Raw genomic sequence first — 23,950 nt, 5'->3', positions numbered from 1 at the left:
GTCACTGATTGTTATGAAATTTGATAACCCTGTGGCAAATCCTTCCCGTGTATCTGTTGACCAATTCTAAGTAATAGATTTGTCTGTTCAACCAGGAGAGGTCAGAAAGTTCACTCTGCTACATGTTTATATTGAATTTCTTTAGCTTTCTATCTCTTATTTTAGGCTGATTAATATTCTTCAGATGTTATTGAGTAGTGCAAATGATCTATGAAATGTACACAGCCACGGGCCATATTTACATTGAGTGGGAGCAGTGTCTAAGTTAATCAAGAAGTCTCATAGATGCCTCTAAACCTCACTTGGAGTGCATTTACAAAGTACTTTTTATTTTAATGTTTGTACTAAATTGATCCCCCAGTACAGTCCAAATAATATATTAAAGTCATTTTGTTGGCAATATGTAAAGAAAAAAATCTAGTTAATTTACGGACGTATAATCTCCACTGTTAACTTCTGTGTGTGTGTGTGTGTGTGTGTGTGTGTGTGTGTGTGTGTGTGTATGCATGCTCAACAGGCACAATGTAAGTATTACACATCCAAAACCAAAGCAGACCAACATTTTACCTTGGTTGCTGAGGCAAACCTGAATCAGTATTTCAGCTTCCAGGTATAAATCACATATTTCTGTCAACTGTTATTTGTCAAATATCTTTCCAGAAGGAGAAGCTAAAACTTTGTACCAGTAAACATATATATTGATTATAAGCGTCATCCTTATTTAGAATTTTTTTAAAAAGTATTTTGATGTCTAAAGCCCAGAAATTGGGTCTGAAGTCAAAATATAAAAGAACTCAGTAGGATTCTAAAGCCCCTCAGAATGGCAAGGGCAGCTGTGGGAAAAGGACTATAATCAGCTATAGTTATCCAGGTAAGAACCAAGCAAAGACAAACAATAGTCTAAGAGCCACAATGGATATCTTTGATCAGGATCAAAGTGAGAAGAAGTTTAAAAAGGAAAATGGAAGTTTAATTTAGGAAAAGGTTGCAAGTATGGGGCAGCTTTTCAGTTTTCTCCTTCGTGGATGTACGCACTCGCCCTCTTTTGAAACCTGTGCAGTTGTGTTCTCATGGGCTTGTCTTTGCACATCATAAAGCCAAGGATGTTAAATCTTAGCCTCAGAGTGTATAGAAGCCTGCTTAAAGGGGCCAGATCTCCAAGGCATGTCAGAGAAGATAAAAATAAGTTTTAGATCTATTCTTTGGTAAAATATTTGCCAACAAATATTTTCTGTGAAAATCTGATTAAGCTCCTTAAGAAAGCAAACTTGCTTCAACTGATTGGCTTATACCTCAATGTGACTGTGGTTATGCACAGCAGGACAATTCTATTGTAGAGGGAATTCATATAGTCAATATCCCACTTGTGTGGTGCTTAAATTTAAGGACCTTATGGTGTTCCCACCTACTTTAGACAACTCCCTAAGAGCCCACATAATCAGACACTCCTCCACTAGCAGAGGTTTGAGCCACAATATGTTCTTGCCCTTGAGAATATTTCTCTTGATCATAATGCAATTGGTTTCTGTGTTACCATAGTGGCTCTATGTCAGTTCAGCAGGAGATATTTTTGGTATCTGTTGAATTAGGCATGTTCTTGCCCATTTTGTATTAAGTCAGATAAACTAAAAATCTTTGAGTTATGGATAAACATTTTCAGTATAAAAGTTCATCAATTTTGAGATAGAATTGGACATACTGAACAGATAAAACAGGATGGCTGATTAAATTCCTCACACACCATTTTTTTTTTTAATGAATTATAAGACTGATGACTACTAAGGAAAATCTGTACTTCCATAGAATTAAATGTTGTTAGGATAATTCATATACCAAGTGGAGATATGTCATTGTTATCTTGTTTCGTTTGCCACAGGGATGAATTAGTCTGTAGGTAGACCACATAAAATGGAAACGCATTATCAGGGAGATTAACATTTATTATATTTTTAGTGGTAATGCTGTGACATCTCTATTTTTAATGAATTTGGTTGCATATTTTAAGTATGAAGAATGGAGAAAAATAGATGAATATTCTTATGACACAAAACACAAAATCTTATCGTTATAATTGGAATACCATGACTAAATGTCAAGATCATTTTAGATTAATCAAATAACATTGTGACCTTCATCTTCCTGACTACCTTGACGTGGCCTTTGAATCATCTTTGATAATACATTTGGATAATTGGAAATAGTTTTTATAAGTTTATTATTTATTTATTTATTTATTTTTTGAGAGAGAGAGTGCACAGTGCTCATGCGTGAGAGGGTGGGGCAGAGGGAGAGGGAGAGAGAATCTTTTTTTTTAAATTTTTTTTTTTAACGTTTATTTATTTTTGAGACAGAGAGAGACAGAGCATGAACAGGGGAGGAGCAGAGAGAGAGGGAGACACAGAATCTGAAACAGGCTCCAGGCTCTGAGCTGTCAGCACAGAGCCCGACGCGGGGCTCGAACTCACGGACCGTGAGATCATGACCTGAGCCGAAGTCAGACGCTTAACCGACCGAGCCACCCAGAGGCCCCATAGAATCTTAATTAGGCTCCATGCTGAGCATGGACGCAGGGCTCAATCTCACAAACTGTGAGATCATGACATGGGCCGAAATCAAGAGTCTGATACTTAACTGACTGAGCCACCCAAGTGCCCCGATATAAAAGATTCTTCATCAGGTATCTAGGAATAGTGATTCTTCATAATTGTTTAGAATGTTTGCTATGTTGTAAAGGGCCATGAAATAATGAACCTAATTTTGCTTAAACCAGCAGTTTTTGAATACTGAATTTATTCAAGGCTTTGTGACAGTCATTAGGGAAACGAAAAAAAGAAGACAGAACACTTCCTACTCTCAGGAAGCTTGGGATATAACCTATTAAATGAATGCATAAGAGGTAAAAAGTTGCTTCCTGAGGTAAGAGAAAGAAAGGATTGCTTTCTGACTCATAAATAGGGCTAGCTCAGGTAAATCTCCATGGAGAAGACACCACTTAGCTGACCTGACAATAATTGTTAGGGTTTTGACAAACTAAAAGGAAGAAGAAAAGTATACACAATGTAAGAGTTTTTAAAAAGACAGTGGGATAGAAATGCAGAATGTTTTGGTGAAATGATCATTTTGGTGCCTAGTTGGTATAGAGAAGGGAAGGAAGGAATAGGTAGGCAACAAGAACTAGGGTCACATCACGAAACATTTTGAATGCCATGCTTAAGAGATTGGACTTTACACTGTAGAACACACTGGTCCATCACATGGCACAATTGCTACATGCAATATTCTGGAGGCAGACAATGGTCCTTCAAATTCCAGCCCCCAACATATACCTACTTAGGTGGGTGTCAAGTATCTGGGTAGGCTTAAACAAGGTGAGTAACCTTTTGGTGCATGTTTATCCGTATCCATCTAAAAAAATTGAAAATTCATGCAATGAAATCAGCTAGGGAATTCACTACACAAATGAGAAAAATGTTTTAAACCGTCAGTGAGAAAGAATTAATTTGGTCATATCACTTGTGTCAGTTAGGGTAGGCTAACCTTTATAACAGATAGACAAACAATGTGTATTGGTTCAACAGGTGTTTTTCCTGCTCAGTTACAAGAAAGGGCAATTCCAGACAGGAAAGAAGGACTCTGCTCTCTTCAATTTTTCAGCCATGCATACTAATGATCTCTCTACTGTCTTCCACACATGATTTCCATGGTCACTCTGTTGGTAATCTCCATGTGATTCAGTCAGAAGAAGGAATGAACGTGAGGACTGCATGTTTGAGATTTTCCTAGGCCAGGTTTAGGAATGACACCCATCATTTACTCTGAGAGTGAGCTGGAATTCTGTCAAATTACCATGACTGACCCCAAGAGTCTGGGATATATGGGCTGGTGGTATGCTTAGGAAAAAGGGAAAATCAGTCTTGGAGAAGAGCCTCTGCTACAATAGTCATCCAACAATATTATGAGATACTATGGTTTAGAAGTCTATCAGAATCAGGGTGCCTGGGTGGCATGGTCAGTTAAGCGTCCAACTCTTGATTTTGACTCTGATCATGATCTCAAGTTTTGTGAGATTGAGCTCCACATTGGATTCTGAGGTGATGGAACAGAGCCTGCTTGGGATTCTCTCTCTCTCTGCTCCTTCCTCTAAACAAACAAACAAACAAACAAACGCACATACATACATTAAAAAAAGAAGTCTATCAGAATCCCTTCAAGAAAGCTGGAAAAGTTTGATGATGCATAATTACTAACCCAACTGTTATGGATCAGTCTTATATACTACGATAAAGCAGAATGGGAGTATCTCTGAAGTATAAATTTTGTATTGGATGGCAGGAAGAGTTCTGTAGATAATCATGGCAGTATTCAAGAGGAAAAAGAAAGTCCTCTCTTGCAGATTACCCAAGCAAAAGACTGAATGTCTTTTATGAAAGTCTAATATAACTGCTTGCTTGATTATTCAGAAGATCCGTGAACTATTTATCAGTTATGTAAGAAAAAAATGATCTGCAAATGATGATTTAGTAATCAGCTTCAAAGGGGGCTGCCTGGAAAGGAACACCTAAAATCATTAGACTCCCAAGATCATAATTACAGACCTGATTTTTGAGCAGGGAATTTCCCAGACTTGATTTTTTTAAATCTGAGTATAAAAGAAACTGAATAAGAAAGGAAAAATATCACTCATTTCTTTTTTTTTTCACCTCAAATACTCTTTTATAGAATTAAGTCTTAAACATTATTAAAGTATATAAAATGTTCTATTAAACTTGACTACTTTATATATCTTTATATATCTGTAGGGTATGATGATTTTAAATGAGAAATTACATTTTTAAATCCTGACAGAAGGGTTGTAAACTATTTCTACCAGTTCCTTCTTCCCTTTCTGTTCAGGGACCAATTATTTCTAAAACGGTAGCTGAGCACTTGCAGTAGATACTGCTTAGTTAAACTTGGTGCAGGGAGACTATATCGGGCTGGGTCCTGTGAAAGACAGATGGCATGTACAAAAAGAGTATAGAGAATTTAATGACGGCACCATTTACCAAGGGGTATGGAGGACCAAGGAAGCCAAGAAAGGACTAGCAGAGACCAGGAGGGGAAAGAAGACAGTGGTTTTCATGACTTCTTCAGAACTATTGTAAGAAAGGAGCTTCCCAAGTAGAGCATACAGCCTCCGCCCACCCTCTGCCTTGTGAAAATCTGGGGCACCTATACCTCACTCTCACGCTACTCCCTCACATGGGTTTCTGGCCAGGAAAATCTTTCATTGGCCGCACAAACTAAAAGAAAGACTGGTAGTCTGATAAAATCTATGGAACTGAGCCTCCGGGACTGGGGCTCCATGGGGAAATGTGGAAACCGTACCTAAAAGGACAAACAGAATATTTACAACATATGCAAGAACGTTTCTGAGAAAGATATTAATAGTGCATATAATAAAGCAAGTACATTTATGTATTGCTGAAATGTATATTTTGTGTAATGAGGAGTGTGTGGCTATGTTTTCTTTAAGCACAAATTTGAAAATTTCAAAGAGAAAAGGTTGAATCTGCATAAGATCTCCTTATCAGAAATAAATCAGGGGTTTTGAAGTGTGTTTTTTGAGCCATTGCCTGATCATGATGAAATAGAGCAGCATAGGAGATGCCAAGACTGACAGCCAAGAGCCCTAATGAAACATGAGCTTGTCTGTACTCCATGTTCACTGAGAGGAAGAGAGAAGAGGGAAGGAGTTAGAACGGGGGCCTAGCAGAGATGGGATGTCCAAGTTTTGCAGTATTCACAAAATAATGGTAAAGGTACCCAGACTGATGATCAGAGTGCAGAACTTCTAACCTCGCAGCATTGTCGCTTGAGACTTAATTGGCATCAGCGTGGCTGAGAATGGCCATAACTCAGGATTATATACACCCACAGGTCCAGAGGAGAAAATTGGTGATGGATCAAGCAAAGAAGATAAGAAGAGCTCTTGGCAGGCAGGCAGGGCTGAGAGGAACCTGGCAATAGGCAGAGATGAAGGAAGTCTTATGAAATTGTTGATTGACCATTAGAGAGATCCATCACAGTGGCTTGATTAATATCATGCAGATGGTTGATGGATGAATAGAAATTCAATTCCAAGTCTTTTTGTCTCAAATAAAAATTCTTTCTGTTGTAACATATGGCCTACAGCGAAGAAGAAATAAAGATATCATCAATTAAAATCATTCTTTACGAAATCTGGAAGTTTTCCTAGCAACAGAATCTCTTTCAACAAAAGCAACAACAGAGTTTTAATGTACAGTTGTAAAGCTAACAATACAGTTGTTGTAGAGCACAACATATCTTGTTGAAAAGTTAAACACTGGTGATAGACATTTGGTCTTTAAGATGTCTATCTCAGACTAAATTTGCAAGCCACATATTGTTATGTTTTAAAGGAACAATTTTATAGATTTTACAGAACTGTTTTATTACCACATCTGCAGCTGTTTTTTCTTTTTCCCTAATGAGTGACAGGTTAAAATGAATTTACTGAATGTTGGCTGAACCTAGTGTCGTAATCATTTCATAATATATGCAAATCAAACCATCATGTTGTGCTCCTTAAACTTATGCAGTGATGTACATTATTTTTTTTCCATAAAACTGGAAAAAAATTGACATGAAAATATAAACTTTACCTGATCCAATTTAACACCTCTTGGTGTTGCTGGGTTTTTTGTTTTTTTTTTTTTCTTTCATGAAATAAACTTTTCTACCTGGCAAAAATATATGGATTAATTTACAGAGCCCAAATCCTCAAGATATTTCTGTCTCTTCAGGGAGTTATATAGGATTTTTACTATTATATTAGGATAAAAAAAAAGATTTAAATTTGGAAACAAAATATTTGGGTTAAAATCTTCACTCTGTTGTAGAGTTAAATGATGTTATATAATTTGCAATTTATTTGAGCCTTAGTTTCTCCTCTTGAGAAGTTGGGATAGTGTTATCTATTTCACTTGATTGTTTCCTAGTCCATAAAGACTATGAAAGTGTTTTGAGATATGTGGGGTTTTTAGGAAGGCAAGATTTTTTTTTTTTCCAAATGTGTCATTTGCCAACTATGCCTCAAAGAACATAATAATATTCAGGCCTCTTTTCTGAATACTGAATATCCCAGGGCTTTGTCATAGTAGGTATGATGGTGTCACTAGGAAATTTGGATGCTTTGATAAACATTATTAATATAATTTATCTAAACTGAAGACTGTTGCCTCATGCATGCCTGGAGACTCCATTAACCTCTCTCCTTTCCTGACATACGAGGTAATAGTTAATCATAGAAGAAAATATGCCAGAACACAATGGATCCCATGATGATGCTTCCTTATCCCCATTGATCACTATCAGAAGGGATGCCATTGTACAACTTTACAGAGTCTGATTCCATCTCTCCAAAAATTTTACTACAGCAAGCATGTTTTCTTTTTCATCCAGTTCACCTGCATACTACTACTTGGCTTCAGTTACCAATACTAAAAATAGTACAAAAAATACTTATGGTGCATCTAATATCCAATAATTCTTACATTGTGTTGCTACTTGTGACTTGGTGATATTCTCTCAACAGTGATTTACCAGGGTATCAGAGCCTCCAGTAATTTTTACCCTCACTATGGCCACGCCTACCACTTTGAGACTGTAGCAAGCTATGTGTCCAAGCCAATCACTTAAGTAAACATAATACTTCTGGGTCTCTTCCAAGTGATTTTAGCTCTAGGACGTTAGGAAAAAGCCTCTTCCCTTGTCTTAAGTTATAACCCTATCAAAGTTTCTTTATCTATTATATCATTGTTGTAACATTTTCCATTCTTTCTATAAAGGTGTTTTTCTTCTTTGCCATGAAAAATCTATTGAATTCAACCTGTAAATACGTGACCTGATGCTTTGCTGTTCTTGCTCACACATGTCCTCTTGTGATGGTTATCCTGATGTTTGCTTTGTTTTGTTTTTTTCTTAAGAACCGACCTGCTCTTTATCAAAACATCCAAATCAAGCCAATGGAACATACAATGTACATCTTAAAAATATTTTTATAGCAATGGAATTTATTTGCCTCCAAAATTGGATAAGGTCACATCTATTTATTTTTTTCATAAAAAGTGAAGCACTTTTCATACAAGTGAAGCACTTTATAATTATAGAATCTGCATTTAATCATTTTGGAAAGGCTTTGTCAATTCCATATCCCAGCAGTTATATTTATTTCTTTATTTTATTTTGCCCATGAGGAATTGTAGTCTATGGAGATTAAGTGATTTGTCCCAGATCAAACATTAAGTCAAGAGAAGTGCTGGAACTGAAATTGTGTCTTCTGTCTCTCATCCAATTTTTGTTTTCCAATCCCCACCCTAGTTCAGAGCTACGTGACATTTTATGTGAAATTGTAAGAGTAGATGGTGATGGTGATAAAAATAGCTGTTTATATCCATAACAGAACCCCACAACATCAGTAGCATCCCTTGGGGTAGGGACCATATGTAGAATTTTAGTAAGTAGTTGGACTGTGGGAGCCAGACTGCCTAATTGAAATTTCAGTTGTGTCATCAGTAGCTTTAAGCCTCGAATTAGTTCCTCCTTAACCTTTCTGTGACTTTATTTCCTAAAGTTTAAAATGATATGACAGGGGTGCCTGGCCAGCTCAGTTGGAAGAGCATGAAACTCTTGACCCTGGGGTTGGGAGTTCGAGCCACACTTTGGGTGTAGAGATTACTTAAATAAATATATATTTTTTAATGAAATGAAATATCAATACACTGACTCAAGAGGATGTTTTGAAGATTCAATCTCTTAATTCAGGTGCCTGTCAAATAATAATAAAAAGCTCTCTATCACAATATGGGCAAATTTGAAGCTTGAGGTGTCTGGGTGGCCCAGTCGGTTAAGTGTCCAACTCTTGATTTTGGCTCAGGTCATGATCTCGCAATTTCATCAGTTCAAGCCCTTGGTGGGGTTCTGTGTGATGACCTCACCCTCTCTCTCTGTCCCTCCCCCACTCACACTCTCTCTTCCTCTCTCAAAATAAATAAATAAATTTTAAAAATATATCAGGGCAAATACGAAGCTGCTATTATTATTGCCAACCGATTTCATACACAGCCACAAAATTTAAGTTTCAGTCAAATGTTCTGAACACAGAATAAAGTGTAGCATGAGTTTCGGTTCTCAAAATTTCCTGTAAGGCAAAAATTAAGATTCATGATTTAATTCTGAAGGAGGATAACCTTAGCAGTATTTCATATTTAGTAACCGACAATGTGTTAAGAGTCGATATTTGATAATGCAATCTTTTGCTGATCGTCATTTTTCTTTCCCCCTTTTATTGCCCTTGTCAAAACCTGCAGATAAAAGTATGCCTAGTTCTATGCAGTGAGATTTAATTGAAATGAGGTTTGAGTGTCAGAAATCAACGAAATTAGAAAACATAACTTTAAATAGGTGTTCAACTTAAAAAACAGGAGAATCCCATGAAATTGCCCCTTCTGAAATGTTGTCCGACAAGCAATTTTGCCTTCTCTAAAGACACGTGAAATACGCTTCTAAGGAAATATATTTGCTTTTACTGCTGGAATGTTGAGTTTATGAGTCGAATGGAGTCGCTCAGCAAAAATAAATAGCAGCATAATGATAAGTACAAACAGCATTATGTTTGTGTACCTCTGTCTTGCTGTAACTCAAGGCCTTTCAAAGATTCTCTTTCCAGTCTCCTTACCATGACTGAAACACAGAAGCAGATATGAACCAAAGCATCACATTTTCCATGTGAATCAAATCACTGACATGAAAAGATGATTAAATTGTTTTAAGCTACACTTCAGCGTTAAAGCTCAAACAAGATCCTGGCTTTCTGAATTTCAGCTTTATTTACTACCTTGAACACCAGGAAAGCCTTTTCCTTTCTAGCTATTTCTGAAGTTCAGCATTGTTGGAGGGGAGGCTAGTACGTATTACACAGCATACTGGTGTCACGTTTGATCACATCCACGTCTACTCTCCTTTAAAATCACCCTAAAGCAAAGCGAAGATACTGTTCATTTCTTCAGAGGACACAGAGCATCAAGCACATTTTCCCAAAACGGCTTACAGCAAATGATTCATTAGACTGAATAGTGTCTTAAAGTGTGTTCGTTTTATTTTAAATTCCCTGTAGTCTATAAAAGAATAGGAATTCTGTTCCTGGAAGGTCACGCAGTTAGAGAATATTACAGCTGAAAGGAACTTTTTAGATCTGCTTATCCAAGTGTCTGATTTTATAGATGAGGATCAGCTGGGTGATATTACTTGTTCAAGGTCACCCCTGGGGTATTTTTTTTCCAGGGAACTTTCAATCAAACAGAGCATGGTGGCTGGGATTTTCCCAACCTTTTCAGGAAGCACAGGTGAAAGTGCTTCTCTATACAGCTAGCATTCTTTACCATTCTTTTTTCCTCATTCTTTGGCTTGTTGCTTTCATCTTTCTTAGTCGTCTTTATGTCCACTCAAGCAATAACCTAGAACACATTTGGAAAGTCAACAAAGAACTTGAAAATCCTCAAAACTACTTTTGGGTCGCTTCCGGCCTCGGATTCTATCTGGTCCTCTTCCTGCAGGTCTGTGGGAGAACATTTCTTTATCTCTCAGGTTTTTAAGACTTTTGTTTTAATTCTGTGAATAAGGTGTTGTCAGTCCTTATTAAATACAAAATATTCCCAACTTTGGATGTCTTTACTGCCCCAAACTGTCAAGAGAAAAATCCAGTCTTCCACCTCTAAATGATGTTAAGATGTGAAATATTTTAGAAATTGAGGTAGGAAGGGTAGACTTAGGGCCATGAAAATGTTACCTATGAACCTAGAAAAATTAAAGTAGGAAAAGCAAATCTAATGTGTGTCCTTTTGCATAATTTCCATTTTCTTTCTTTATTGTAAGACTATTGTGCCCTCCCCTTTTAATAACGTTTAGACAGAGGGCTCCTAGGCGCCCACGTATATCCAAGTGTATCCAAGTGGATTCTGCTTTTCCTCCTAAAACTGAGGGGATTTTGTTTATGTTGTTCATTTTGTATTGTAAGGGGAATAATGATACCTCTTGAGCTCTGCTGAGTCTACACTCTGGTCAGTCGCTTGTGCCTGAGAAGCCATGACATAGTAAACGTGAAGCATGTGTCACAGTTTGTGATACCCAACTTCTTCTTCATGTGTCTACCCTGGTGAGCTGAAATAATTCCTTCTGGTTAGTACAGTTAGTGGCAGAAGAGCCATGTCCTTATTCTAATGCTGAGTATGAGTTGCATTGCCCATATATTTCCGTGAATTCTTTAACAACATAGTTTCTAAGCTTTCAGAAGTGAATTTAAATTTACTCAATTTCTCTCAGGGGTAGCCAATGACTGGTGGCTTCTCTTAATTAGCTAGCAAAATGTATTGATATTATTAAAAAAGAATTTCTGCTTTGGATGCTGGTGCTTATTATTTACCATGGCCATTTTATGCACCCCCATTTGATTTCCATACTATGTAGCTTCCTTCTTTCTTTCTTTTTTTTTTCCTCTTGTTTATTTATTTTTAAGGGAGAGAGCACAAGCAGAGGAGAAGCAAAGGGACAGGGGGAACAGGAGATCTGAAGCAGGATCCGAAGAAGGCTCTATGCTGACAGCAATGAGCCTAATGCGGGGCTTGAACTCACAAATGGTGAGATTACAACCTGAACCGAAGTCAAATGCTCAACTGACTGAGCTACACAGGCACGCCCTGTGTAGCTTATTTCTTATACGTCATACAGGTGCTAGAAAAGTTATCTTACTCTCTATCCCCTCCAGTCAGCAAGTAAAGCCTTCAGTATAGAAGTAATCATGGTAATTATGCCCTTGAACTCCTGTGTCTGACTTCAGGATGAACCCCATGGATGGGTCTTACACCAAAATGTAGTGGCTTTTCAATCGAGATAAGCCTCAGAGTCTATAGGTTTGACTCAGACTTCAAAAGCAAATCAAAAAAGGAAAGAGAAAGAAAACAATCCTAGTATGTTTCTGTTTCCACTGGGGAGTCATAATACATGTAGAATATTTACAGCACTTTCCACTGGAGTTGATATAAAAAAAAGTCAGCTTAGTGTAGCTTTTTCACAAATCTACCAGAATCTATGCATCCAATTTATCAGTATCCTTTTCGCTGTTTCTGATATTCATCAGAGTCTCACATGTTTTTTACAGAAATCTATTATTATAAATAAAACTTTATTTCTTATAGTCTATAAACTTATTAGTTCATGTTCCAAAGGGACTTAATTAAATATCAGTATATTTGCATCAAAACAATAGCCTAAAAATAGAGCATAATTGATACTGGATTATTTAGACTCAGGATGTTACTCTAAACAATTGTGTATGGTGTAAGTAGTTAAATGGTAGTTTGGTTGATGTCCTTCAGAAGCCAGAAGTAACTATGTCTTCTACAATTGTTTTTCACTTATGAAACATTTCAGACTCCTGTGGAAATATCACATTTTGCCTGTCCCACAGGTATTAGCCCTTGTAAAATAGACACATCTATTTATGTAAGAAATACACATATTGGTTCTCTCCTTAGCAAAAGAGGACATATGACTTGAATCTGGTGCTCTGAGTAGCTAAGACGAGCTCAGAGTAGCTAGCACCTAGAGGAAAAAGCTATCTTCTTTTGAGGCTGCTCATGTTAGGTTGGATTCCCATAGCAGCAGACTCTTGGGCAAGGATTTGAGGGAAAGTAGTTTATTTGAGAGGTGATCCAAAGAAACCTGGTATGGGAAGAGGGAAGTGATCAGAGAAGGACAAGAAATCAGTTGAGAGTATGGTAATGAGGAGATTACCTTTGGGAAATTGAAGTTAGTCTCCTTGGGAATTTCTGGCCGATGGTGCAGAATGTACCTCCAGGCTGAGGGCTGCTCCAGGAGATATTCAATCCTTCACTCTCCCAGATTGCTCTTGTTCCAGCAGTCACGGAAAGCCCCAAGCAGAGAGATTGCAGATGCTTAGGATAGAAAGCCACAGCACATGTGGGAACTCCGAGTACCATGGGGATATAGGCAGGACACCAATAGCATCTACTGCATTGCTAAATTGTGAGGAAGAGACTACTTGTGACTACATGGATCTCAGTGATTAATAAACCCACTTGAGGTTAAAGCCAATACTGAGAAAAGCAGAGTCAAAGAAAAGCGAAAAAGAAGATATAGAGAAAAATGTCTAATCAGGCTGGTGTTTTGTTTTTTGTTTTTTGCATGAGTTACGCTCATGGTGAGCGTAGCATTATGTATAATAAGTTCATTGACTCGCTATGGGTGGGTAACCAAACTACTATTTAACTTCTTACACACCTGAGACTAATGTAACACTATGTGTCAACTATTCTCAAATTAAAAAAAAAAAAGATGAAGAAGAATAAATAGAAATCGAGATTGAAATTTGTTTGGGTCCTATTTTTCCAAAGAAGATATCCAGATGGTCAACAGACACATGAAAAGATGCTCAACATCACTGATCATCATCGAGATACACATCAAAACTACAATGAGATATCACCTCACACCTGTCAGAATGGCTAAAATCAGTAACACAGGAAACAACAGGTGTTGGAGAGAGTGTGTGGAAAAGGGAACCCACTGGCACTGTTGGTGAAAATGCAAACTGGTGCAGCCACTGTGGAAAACAGTATGGAGGTTCCTCAAAAAGTTAAAAATAGAACTACCCTATGATCCAGCAATTGCACTACTAGGTGTTTATCCAAATAATACAAAAGTAATAATTCAAAGGGATATGTGCAACCCAGTGTTTACAGCAGCTTTAACTACAACAGCCAAATTATGGAAACATCCCAGACGTCCACAAATAAATAACCAAAGAATAAGTGGTATAGGCGTGCCTGGGTGGTTCAGTTGGTTAAGAATCTGACTCCTGATTTTGGCCCGGTCATAGTGTCACGGTTGGTGAGTTTGAGCCTAGCATCGGCTCTGTGCTGACAACACAGAGCCTGCTTGGGATCCTGCCTCCCTCCTTCTCTGCCCCTCCCCTACTTGCTCTCTCTCTTTTTCAAAAATAAATAAAAAAATAAACTTTAAAAAAAGAATAAGTGATTACATACACACACACACACACACACACACACACACACACACACACATATACATACAATGGAATATTACTCAGCCATAAAAAAGAATGAAATCTTGCTGTTTGTAATGACATGGATGGAGGAGAGAGTATTATGCCAAGTTAGTCAGAGAAAGACAAATACCATATGATTTCACTCATATGTGGAATTTAAGAAAGAAAACAAATGAGCATAGGGGTAAAGAGAGACAAACCTAGACTCTTAACTATAAAGAACAAATTGATAGTTACCAGAAGCGAGGCAGGTGAAGAGAGTGTTAAGTAGGTAATGGGGATTAAGGAGGGCACTTGTGATGAGCACTGGGTGTTGTATATAGGTGTTGAATCACTAAATTGTATACCTGAAATTAACTTTACTGCATGCGAACTAACTGGAATTTAAATAAAAACTTACAAAAAAATAAAATAAAATTATTTGGGTCTTTTGACCCAGCTGTGCCTAAAGGTCATTCTCCAGACATGATAGTCACATAAGCCAATACAGTACTTTTATTTTTCCTCATCTTAGTATGAGTTTCTATAACTTGCAACCAAAACAAGTCTTCATCTGTAAACCCACTCTTGTGATTTTTAGGTTCAGGCTCTCCTAAAACTTTAGTAGTATGTTGATAGAACCAGATATTGCAGAAGGTACCTGTTGATGCTAAATGAATTCTCCTGCCTCTTTATTTTTATTGTATGAATCTTATTTTTTTCGCTTGTTTTTAATTCTATGAATGTGCTCAACACTTGTCCCTTTATTTGCTGTTTTGGTGAGTGAGGCTTCAAGGGGGAGTACGCTAGACCATCTAAGACAGGCAGAAAGTTAAAGAAAATTGCTGCACTTGTCAGTCTTTAAGAATGTGGAAATGCATGGCCAGACGCCCTTGAAGATACTGAATGTAAAATAAAATATTTTAGAAAAAAATTGATATTATTAATATTTCTGTAATTGCTGTAATATTTATGCTAGAATTGCTTTTACTCCACATCCTTTTAATTATTTGACCATAATCCTCTCCAGAGAAAAAGTTGAGTCGTAAAAAGTTTCCTCTCTGAGGAAGGAAACTATTCCTTGCAAGATGCCTTTGCAATGAAATATGTCTGCTTCACCTGGGTATTTAACACTCCACTCCATTGTACTGTAGTAATTGTCGCCTGGGAGTAACATGATATATGAAGATTCCACTTTAAGTTTCCATAACCCATTCTTACTGACCTTCTGGTAAAATAGAATCCTTGATCAGAGGGATCAAAAACCTTGTTAGCCCATGATTTTTATTCTAGTTGCTTAGTGAAATGATGGTAAATATAAAGTGAAATGCAAAGTAAACACCACTCTTTAAGATAGAAAAATACCCTAAGTAGTTTGCTACTAGATATTGTAAAAGCTTTCTATTTATCTTGGAAAATTTTATTTTTAGGATTCAAGCTAGTGTGTATGTATTACTCAAACAGGAGCCATAGGTACCCATGGAAAATGTCATTTATGTTTAGTTGCTTTCAATGATATTGGACCCACCATATTCTCTACAATATTCCTTATTTCTTCTTCTTTCATAGAAACACTCCTTAAGAACCAATAAATGTGACTTTTGGTCAAAAGCCTACAATTCATTAACACATACCAGTTATTTAAATCAGGCTTGGCTCACCATTATTTAGCACTGCCTGCTGAATCCAAGATCTTGTTCTCAATGAGTCAGATTTGACATCAGGAATCTTAACTTTTCTCCTGATCTGTACCTGTTAATTTCCTATATTTTGAGTTTTAGAAGAAAAAAAAAAAAACTATCTCAGGTTTTTATTATACCATGAATTGTATAGTACAATGTCAAACAAGTAGCCATCAAGGCTAGTTTGAACTCTAGTCTGATGAATCCTTATGAAGTCCTACCTGGAAGATAGTTTCCAAGATGATAGTAGATTTTCAGTTTAAACCTAGACTTCTGTTATCAAGCATTCTTCTTCTGTTTATGCCACAGAAATGGTGAAGCCAGATATTTTTTTTTCCATTTATAGGGGTTTTCCTGGCCAGCTGGACTTAAAAGGGAGATGTGACATAGAAAGAGCAACAACTTTGCCTTAATAATGAGTGGATTTCTTTTATTTTTTTTTAATTTTTTTTAATGTTTATTTATTTTTGAGACAGAGAGAGACAGAGCATGAACGGGGGAGGGTCAGAGAGAGAGGGAGACACAGAATCCAAAACAGGCTCCAGGCTCTGAGCACAGAGCCCGATGTGGGGCTCAAGCTCACGAACCGTGAGATCATGACCTGAGCCGAAGTCGGCCGCTTAACCGACTGAGCCAACCAGGCGCCCCTGGATTTCTTTTAGATGAAGCAGTCACGGGAGAAACTCCTCATCACCTGACTAATCTTAATCCACAAATAAAAGAAATCAATAATTACTGGTAACTATAGTAATATTTGGTAAGAAAAAGAAAAAAAAATGAACTTAGAAACTGTGAGCTAGAAGCTTTCAATTCGGCTGTTGTGTTTCCAACGAAGCATATAAACATGTGTAGACTCTAAACAAAACTCGTAAAGGTCACTCTTTAGCCATGGCAGTACAAGACAGAGACAAGTACACCAAGCAACAAAAACAAAGACCAATAACAACTAGTCATTCTCCTTTTTTGGCTTCAGTCATTATTGTTTCTGTTCCTTTGACAAATATCTTCCTGCTGTAATTCTCAGGTCTCCTAAATAAAAAAATTACCAAGGTACCCAATGACCACATTACCTCCCTTCCTGATGCCACCCACTCCAAAATCGACACCCACTTTCCAAACTTGCTTAAAATCACTCAGAACAAGCACAAATACAATAAGGCATCCATTCAAACTCCTTGCACTGGGACTCCTATGGTTCCTTTGGTACATGCTCTTACTTATTGCAGAAAGCTAAATAAACATAACTCTATGTGACTACAGAGATGTTTCTTGTACTCTTTGGCTGGTTGACTTCAATGCTGGAAATATGACAAAAATGGACCATCCAAACTCTCTATATAAAGTATAACTTAGAGCATAGACAAGTTATAGGCCAAGGTTATGATTTGATTCCAACTTGCTTGTTAAAAATTGAGTTGGGGGAACGCCTAGGTGGCTCAGTTGATCAAGCCTCTGACCCTTGATTTTGGCTCAGGTCATGATCTCACGGTTTGTGAGTTCAAGCACCTGTTGGTGTCTGCATTGAAAGTGTGGAGCCTGCTTGGGATTCTCTCTCTTCCTTTCTCTCTGCCCCGCTCCCATTGTGTGCTCTCTCTCTCTCTCTCAAAATAATTAAATAAATAAACATTTAAAAAATGAAACCAAATGAAGTTGGGATGGTAGGAGGTACTTTCAGGGTGTTGATTTTAATTCCAATGAAGCAAGAGAAATCAGAAACTGGAAATCCTCCCAGTTTTCTCTAATTAGCACCAATAATTGTATAAATTTTTCTATAATGAAAATATTTTCTCACTTTTGCTACAAATCTGAGCATTATTATTTTTTTTAAATCAGGATGAAAACATGAAACCACTAGAGCAGCAAGAATAATAAAGGCTGATCTTTTTAACTTTCCCTTCTTCCCTGAATGCCACACCCTATTAATTAAGCTTCATGTTAAACATGTCAGGCAATTCAAGTCAGCAAATGCATATCAAATGACTGCTGTGTCAGACACTAAATTAGGGGCTGAAGAGTATTCCATGATGAGTGCATACCACTTCATGCCTTCAGAGGGTTTACAGGTTAATGGGAGGTAAGAGAGGAACTAAATTAAATGCAGATGATTTTGCAGAGATTCAGTGAAATTTTAAACCCTGAGCTAGTCTGGTTTCACAGAGCATACAAGCATTGGCACTTGGCAAAATAATTATAAAATTGTAGCTTTCACGTTTTTCTCTGAAATGTCATTTTTGTGAAATGAATAACAGAATTACACATAATGAAAGGAAATAATTATTAAACGTTGTCAGGTGTTTTATATTTAACATGCCGAGAGTCTAGATTGTTTCTAAAGAGAATAAAAAGAGAAAATCAGTGTTTTGACCATTATCCACAATTCAGGAGTATAATTATAGAAAATTGTAGGGTATTTTATTCTAAGATTCGCCTGAAGACACTGTTTGCAAAACTGTATTTGAATGTTTTTCCTTGCAGCCTTACAACATGCTGTATAAAAGGAGTTTTGTAGGCTTGGTTTCTTTAGAGGGAAGTCAAAAAATCTATTAGCCCGCTTGATGTATTAAGCGTGTGTACTAGTAAACACAGAATGCTAAATCCTTCACAGTAATCTTGGACTGACATCTAGAAAATGCAAACTCTGGGGAGGAGATTCCTCTGGTTCATTCATGGGAAGAAGCAGCACACAATCAAAGGGGAGAACTGTAAATTGAATCATCCACACATGCTAATTTCTATGACATGAGTAAACAAAATATACAATGGATACATACTGTTGATGCTGTAGAAAGTTGTTTTAACTTCGTCCTTTGGCAAGTCCTTTAGAAAAAGCACATTATAGTTCCAAACTATTACACATGAGATTTTCTTTTAATCACCTTTTAATAGAATTGGTATTATCATCTAATACAACTAGGCCTAAATACTTACAGATATTTGTCAAATGTTTAGTAGGAAACCTGGACCATTACAAACATATCTCTCACGGAAAATGTAATTTTCATTTTCTTCCCAAATGACAGTGCAGTTATTAGACTCCATCTCTAAAATGCCTACAAGCAAATTTAATTAGTCAGTTAAATGAAACTGTCAGAAATTTAAGAAACATTTTTGTAGTAAATTATAGCCCTAGGTATTTCTTAATTTGCTTTGTGTAACTTCAACTAGAAAGCGTGTTTATAATATTCTATTTGTTCAGCATGGATGAAGGTCACTTCACATTTACTTTCATCTTCAAATCGCCTGGCCATTTCACAGCTGTTTGAATTTTAATAAGAGGGAATCAGGTTGGAGGACTCAGAGAAAAGAAAAAAAAATAATAATAATAACATTTGGCATTTATGAGGTTTATAATAATTCTGCTCTTGGAAACTATGGAACAAGACCGATGTTTTTGTTTCAAGTCATAAGTTATGGAAATTAATTCTACAGACAAAATTAATAGGTGTAAAATTATGGTAATTATAGTCATGGTAACCAGATATCTTTCTGCATTAAAAGCCAGGTCCTGTACTGTGGGTCAAGAATGGTATCACAAAATCATAGCTCATGATTAAATAAACCTTTTTTTTTGTACTATATTTCAATGTTGTACTAAAATTATTCAGAATGCCCCTCTAAAAGAAAGATACTCTCCCTCCACCCAAAGAAAAGCCAGAAATAAAATAAATGAAAAGCCAGGAGTCCAGTAGGCAATCGCACATGCAATTATAAAGACCTATTCATCTACATGGCTTTTCATCATTTTTAATCATTTTTTTTGTTTCTTATTCTTATTCATATAGTTAGGAACCTGAAAATCTTCCATCATTTCCTTTGAAGTTTTATTTTAAGATAACAAATATAGAATTCACTTGAATATTTCTCAGTTAGGCACTTTGCTTTGACATCAAATCTCTTTGTGTCTTTTATCATCCTCTTTTAAGTAAAATCCCTAATTAAAGAAATTGCGATTGAAGAAGAAACTGTGAGAAAACAATATACGTACGAAAGTGCAGTGATGAAAATTAATTATTCCCATAGAGAAAACAATAGTTGATGTAGAAGTAAGCATATGAACATCTGAATTGCAATAGGAATAACATATGTATTTGGGCAGCCGATACGTAACATAAACGAGATGTGAGAGTAAGAAATATAATGTGATTAATGTTGTTGTTTTCTTTTTTTAACCATTTTTATTTAAAGTAGGCTGAAGTTGAAACCGCATGTTCCTACAACAGTGAGATCCTTGATAATGTTTTCTTTCTTAAAAAAATTTATGGAGTTTATTTGGATTTTTGTGGTTCAGCAAGATCACCCAAATAGAAAAATGTAGTTTCCTATTCTGTAAATGACCTTGCAGTCTGGTAAAAAGATGTATATTATAGCATCCCCCTCTCATTTCTTATTTTATTCACAAAGCAACCCTGATCAGTAAAAACTCATTATCAGAAAATCTAAAGTTTAGGAAGAAAAAAAAAATTGTGTATATATATATACATACATATATATACACACACACACACACACATATATATATCTGGATTTAGATTTTTAAGACCTAGGTTTAAGAGTCAAATTCCCTGTTTCCTAATTGTGACACCCACTCCATACATATCTCTTGGCTTCTTTCATTTTTAGTTTTCTAATTTATGGAAGGTGTATGCTAATACTTACATTAGCATACTTACTGTTCTGAAATGTGGGTCAAATGAGCAGTAAATGTGTAGCTGCTTTGTAAAATGTTCAACCTTTTTATAAAATATTTTATGTTTATGGGGTGCCTGGGTGGCTTGGTCGGTTAATCAATCAATCGACTTCAGCTCCGGTCATGCCCTCATGGTTTGCGAATTCTAGTCCCACATGGGGTTCTGTGCAGACAGCTCAGAGCCCGGAACCTGCTTCAGATTCTGTGTCTCCCTCTGTCCGCCCCTCCCCAGCTTGCACTCTGTCTCTCTGTCTTTCTCAAAAATAAAATAAATAAATAAATAAAAATTATTTGAATAAATAAAAAATATTTCATGTTTGTAATTTTTAAGGGTTCTTTGTCTAATGGAAGTCATGGGGTAAGGCTGCACCTTCGAAATTAGCAGAAGTTGTTACCCTTGAAAGGCTGTTATTACTACCAATCAAAACTAGGGATTAACAAATGGGAATTCTGGAATTTGGAAAACAACGTAATAAAAGGTAAACCTTATGGTCTGTACTCTTCAGGGATCCAGTTGTGCTTGAATGTAATCTAGAAGTAGAGTAGAAATGGTGTATTTTGCTGGCTCAGTTGGTTAAGCATCAGACTTTGGCTCAGGTCATTATCTCATAATTTGTGAGTTCGAGCCTTGTGCTAGGCTGAGCTGACTGCTCAGGGCCTGAAGCCAGCTCCAGATTCTGTGTCTCCCCCTCTCTCTGCCTTCCCTGACTTGTGCTCTGTCTCTGTCTCTTAAAAATGAATAAATGTTAAGAAAACATTTAGAATTAGAGCAGTTTTGTCACATGGTGAAATGCCAGAAACTAGGCAGAGAAACATCTCTGAAGAGACCATATTCTGACCATGTTGATAACATTAATAATTATCATAATAGTTAATTTTTATTAAATATCACCTGCTGGGTGCTATTAAGTGTATATATTTAAGTATATATTAAGTATATATTAAATTAAATATTTACACCACTATGTGATAAACACTATTGTTATCCCCATTTTACTAATGGAAAAACTGAGGCATAGGTGGGTTAAAAAACTGTTAGAAAGTATGCATGGTATAATCTCCAAATGTTTTCACTCTTGTGTGGATCCTGAGAAACTTAACAGAAACCCATGGGGGAGGGAAAGGAAAAGAAAAAAAAAAAAAGAGGTTAGAGTGGGAGAGAGCCAAAGCATAAGAGACTCTTAAAAACTGAGAACAAACTGAAGGTTGATGGGGGGGTGTGGGAGGGAGGGGAGGGTAGGTGATGGACATCGAAGAGGGCATCTTTTGGGATGAGCACTGGGTGTTGTATGGAAACCAATTTGACAATCAATTTCATATATTAAAAATAAATCAATAAATAAAATTAAAAAAATTGTTAGAGTTCTCATACCCAGTAAGTTACAAGGATGAGATATATACCCATGCATTGTCAATTCACTTTTCTTTTTTAAGAACCTGTCTTAATTCTCTCATCTTGAAAAATAGATTATCTAATAATATGTTCCTCTTTGTGGCAGATGTATTTATTTTGTTTACTTGTTTGCCTTGTTTTGTTTTGGATTCCCCAAGATTTGTAAATTCTTATTTAAATGGATCAGTCTTTCCTAAAACAAGCAAATGAAACCAAATCCAAAACAAAACCAAACAAAATTCTACATTCAATTTTGGCAAAGTGCAATAAATAAGAAAGGGCATCCCCTGAAAATAGGTCCCATGTTAGGCAAATTTAAATCATGAGGAGTCATTAAAGTGAAAAATCATGGTAATATAGCTATGATTAACACATAGCTAATGCATTAGTAGATAAAATATGTGGTAACTGTGAGTCGGAAATAGTCTATCATAAAAAAGAAAAGAATTGCTGATCAAAGTCTAAACACCCACCCCCTAGCAATATCCTTTCTTCACTGCAGAATTTGAAGAATCAAGATGTGATTTTTATTGAGTTGTGCTTGTTTTGGGAAAACTGGATATCCACATGCAAAAGCATAAAATTTGACCTCATTGTATGCTATATGAAAATCAGTTAAAATGAATGAAAGAGTTAAACTAAAGACCTGAAACTATAAAACCTCTTGCGAAAAAAAAAAAATCAGGGAAAACTTCTTGACATTGGTCTTGGCAACAATTTCTTGGATTTGCCACCAAAAGCACAGGCAACAAAACCAAAAATAGACAAGTGGAATTGTATCAAATTAAAAAGTTTCTGCACAGCAAAGGAAACAATCTACAGAATGAAAAACAGTCTTTGGAATGGGAGAAAATATTTGCAAACCATCTATCTGATAAGGGGTTAATATCCAAAATATATAAGGAATTCCTACAAGTCATTAGCTAAAGACAAATAATCTGATTTTTAAAATGCACAAAAGATTGAATAGACATTTCTCCAAAGAGAAGATAAACAAATGGCCAACTATGAAAAAAAATGTCCAAGATCACTAATCATCAAAGAAATATAGGTCAAAACCACGTTGAAATACCATCACACACATGTTAGGATAGCTATTGCCAAAAAATCAAAAGGTAACAAGTATCGATGGGGATGTGGAGAAATTGGAATCGCTATAAACTGTTGGTGGGATAGTAGAGTGGTGTAGCCATTATGGAATACAGCATGGAATTCACTCAAAAAACTGAAAAAATAGAACTACCATAGGGGCCAGCAATTCTGCTTCTGGGTATATATCCAAAAGAATTGAAATCACGGTCTCAAAGAGATATCTGTGCCCCTATGTACATTGTAGTGGTCAGTATTCACTATATCCAAGCTATCTATGTAAGCAATCCAAACGTCTATTGGCAGATGAATGGATCAAGAAAATGTGGTACGTACAATAAAATATTATTCAGCCTTAAAAAAGAAATGCTACCATTTGCTATAATGTGAATGAGCCAAAAGGAAATTGTGCTAAGTGAAATAAGCCAGTCACTGAAGGACACATACTGAATGATGCCACTTGTATGAAGTATCTAAACAATCAAACTCGTAGAATCAGAATAAAATGGTAGTAGCTAGGGCTGGGGAAAAGAGAAATGGAGAGTTGTTGGTCAAAGGATATAAAGTTTCAGTTATGTAAGATGAATACCTCCTAGAGATTGTCTGTACAACAAAGTGCCTATAGTTTATAATATTCTTAAAATATGTTAAGAGGATAGTGGCATTTGGGCTGCTCAGTCAGTTGAACATCCAACTCTTGGTTTTGCCTCAGGTCTTAATCTCACAGTGGTGAGATAAAGCCCCAAGTCGGGCTCTGCACTGAGCATGCACCCTGCTTGGGATTCTCTTTCTTTCCCTCTCCCTTGCTCACACACTTTCTAAAACAAAATTTTATGTGTATATATATATATATATACATATATATATGTATATATATATATATGTATATTATATATGTAAGAGGATAGATCTCATGTTAAGTATTCTGAACATGCACACACATATGCACAGTCTTTTTGGAGGTGATGACTATG

Source organism: Panthera pardus, unplaced genomic scaffold (assembly GCF_024362965.1).
Source record: "Panthera pardus isolate Hobbes unplaced genomic scaffold, ASM2436296v1 HiC_scaffold_20, whole genome shotgun sequence".
Lineage (NCBI taxonomy): Eukaryota > Metazoa > Chordata > Mammalia > Carnivora > Felidae > Panthera > Panthera pardus.
This window is presented reverse-complemented; position numbering follows the sequence as displayed.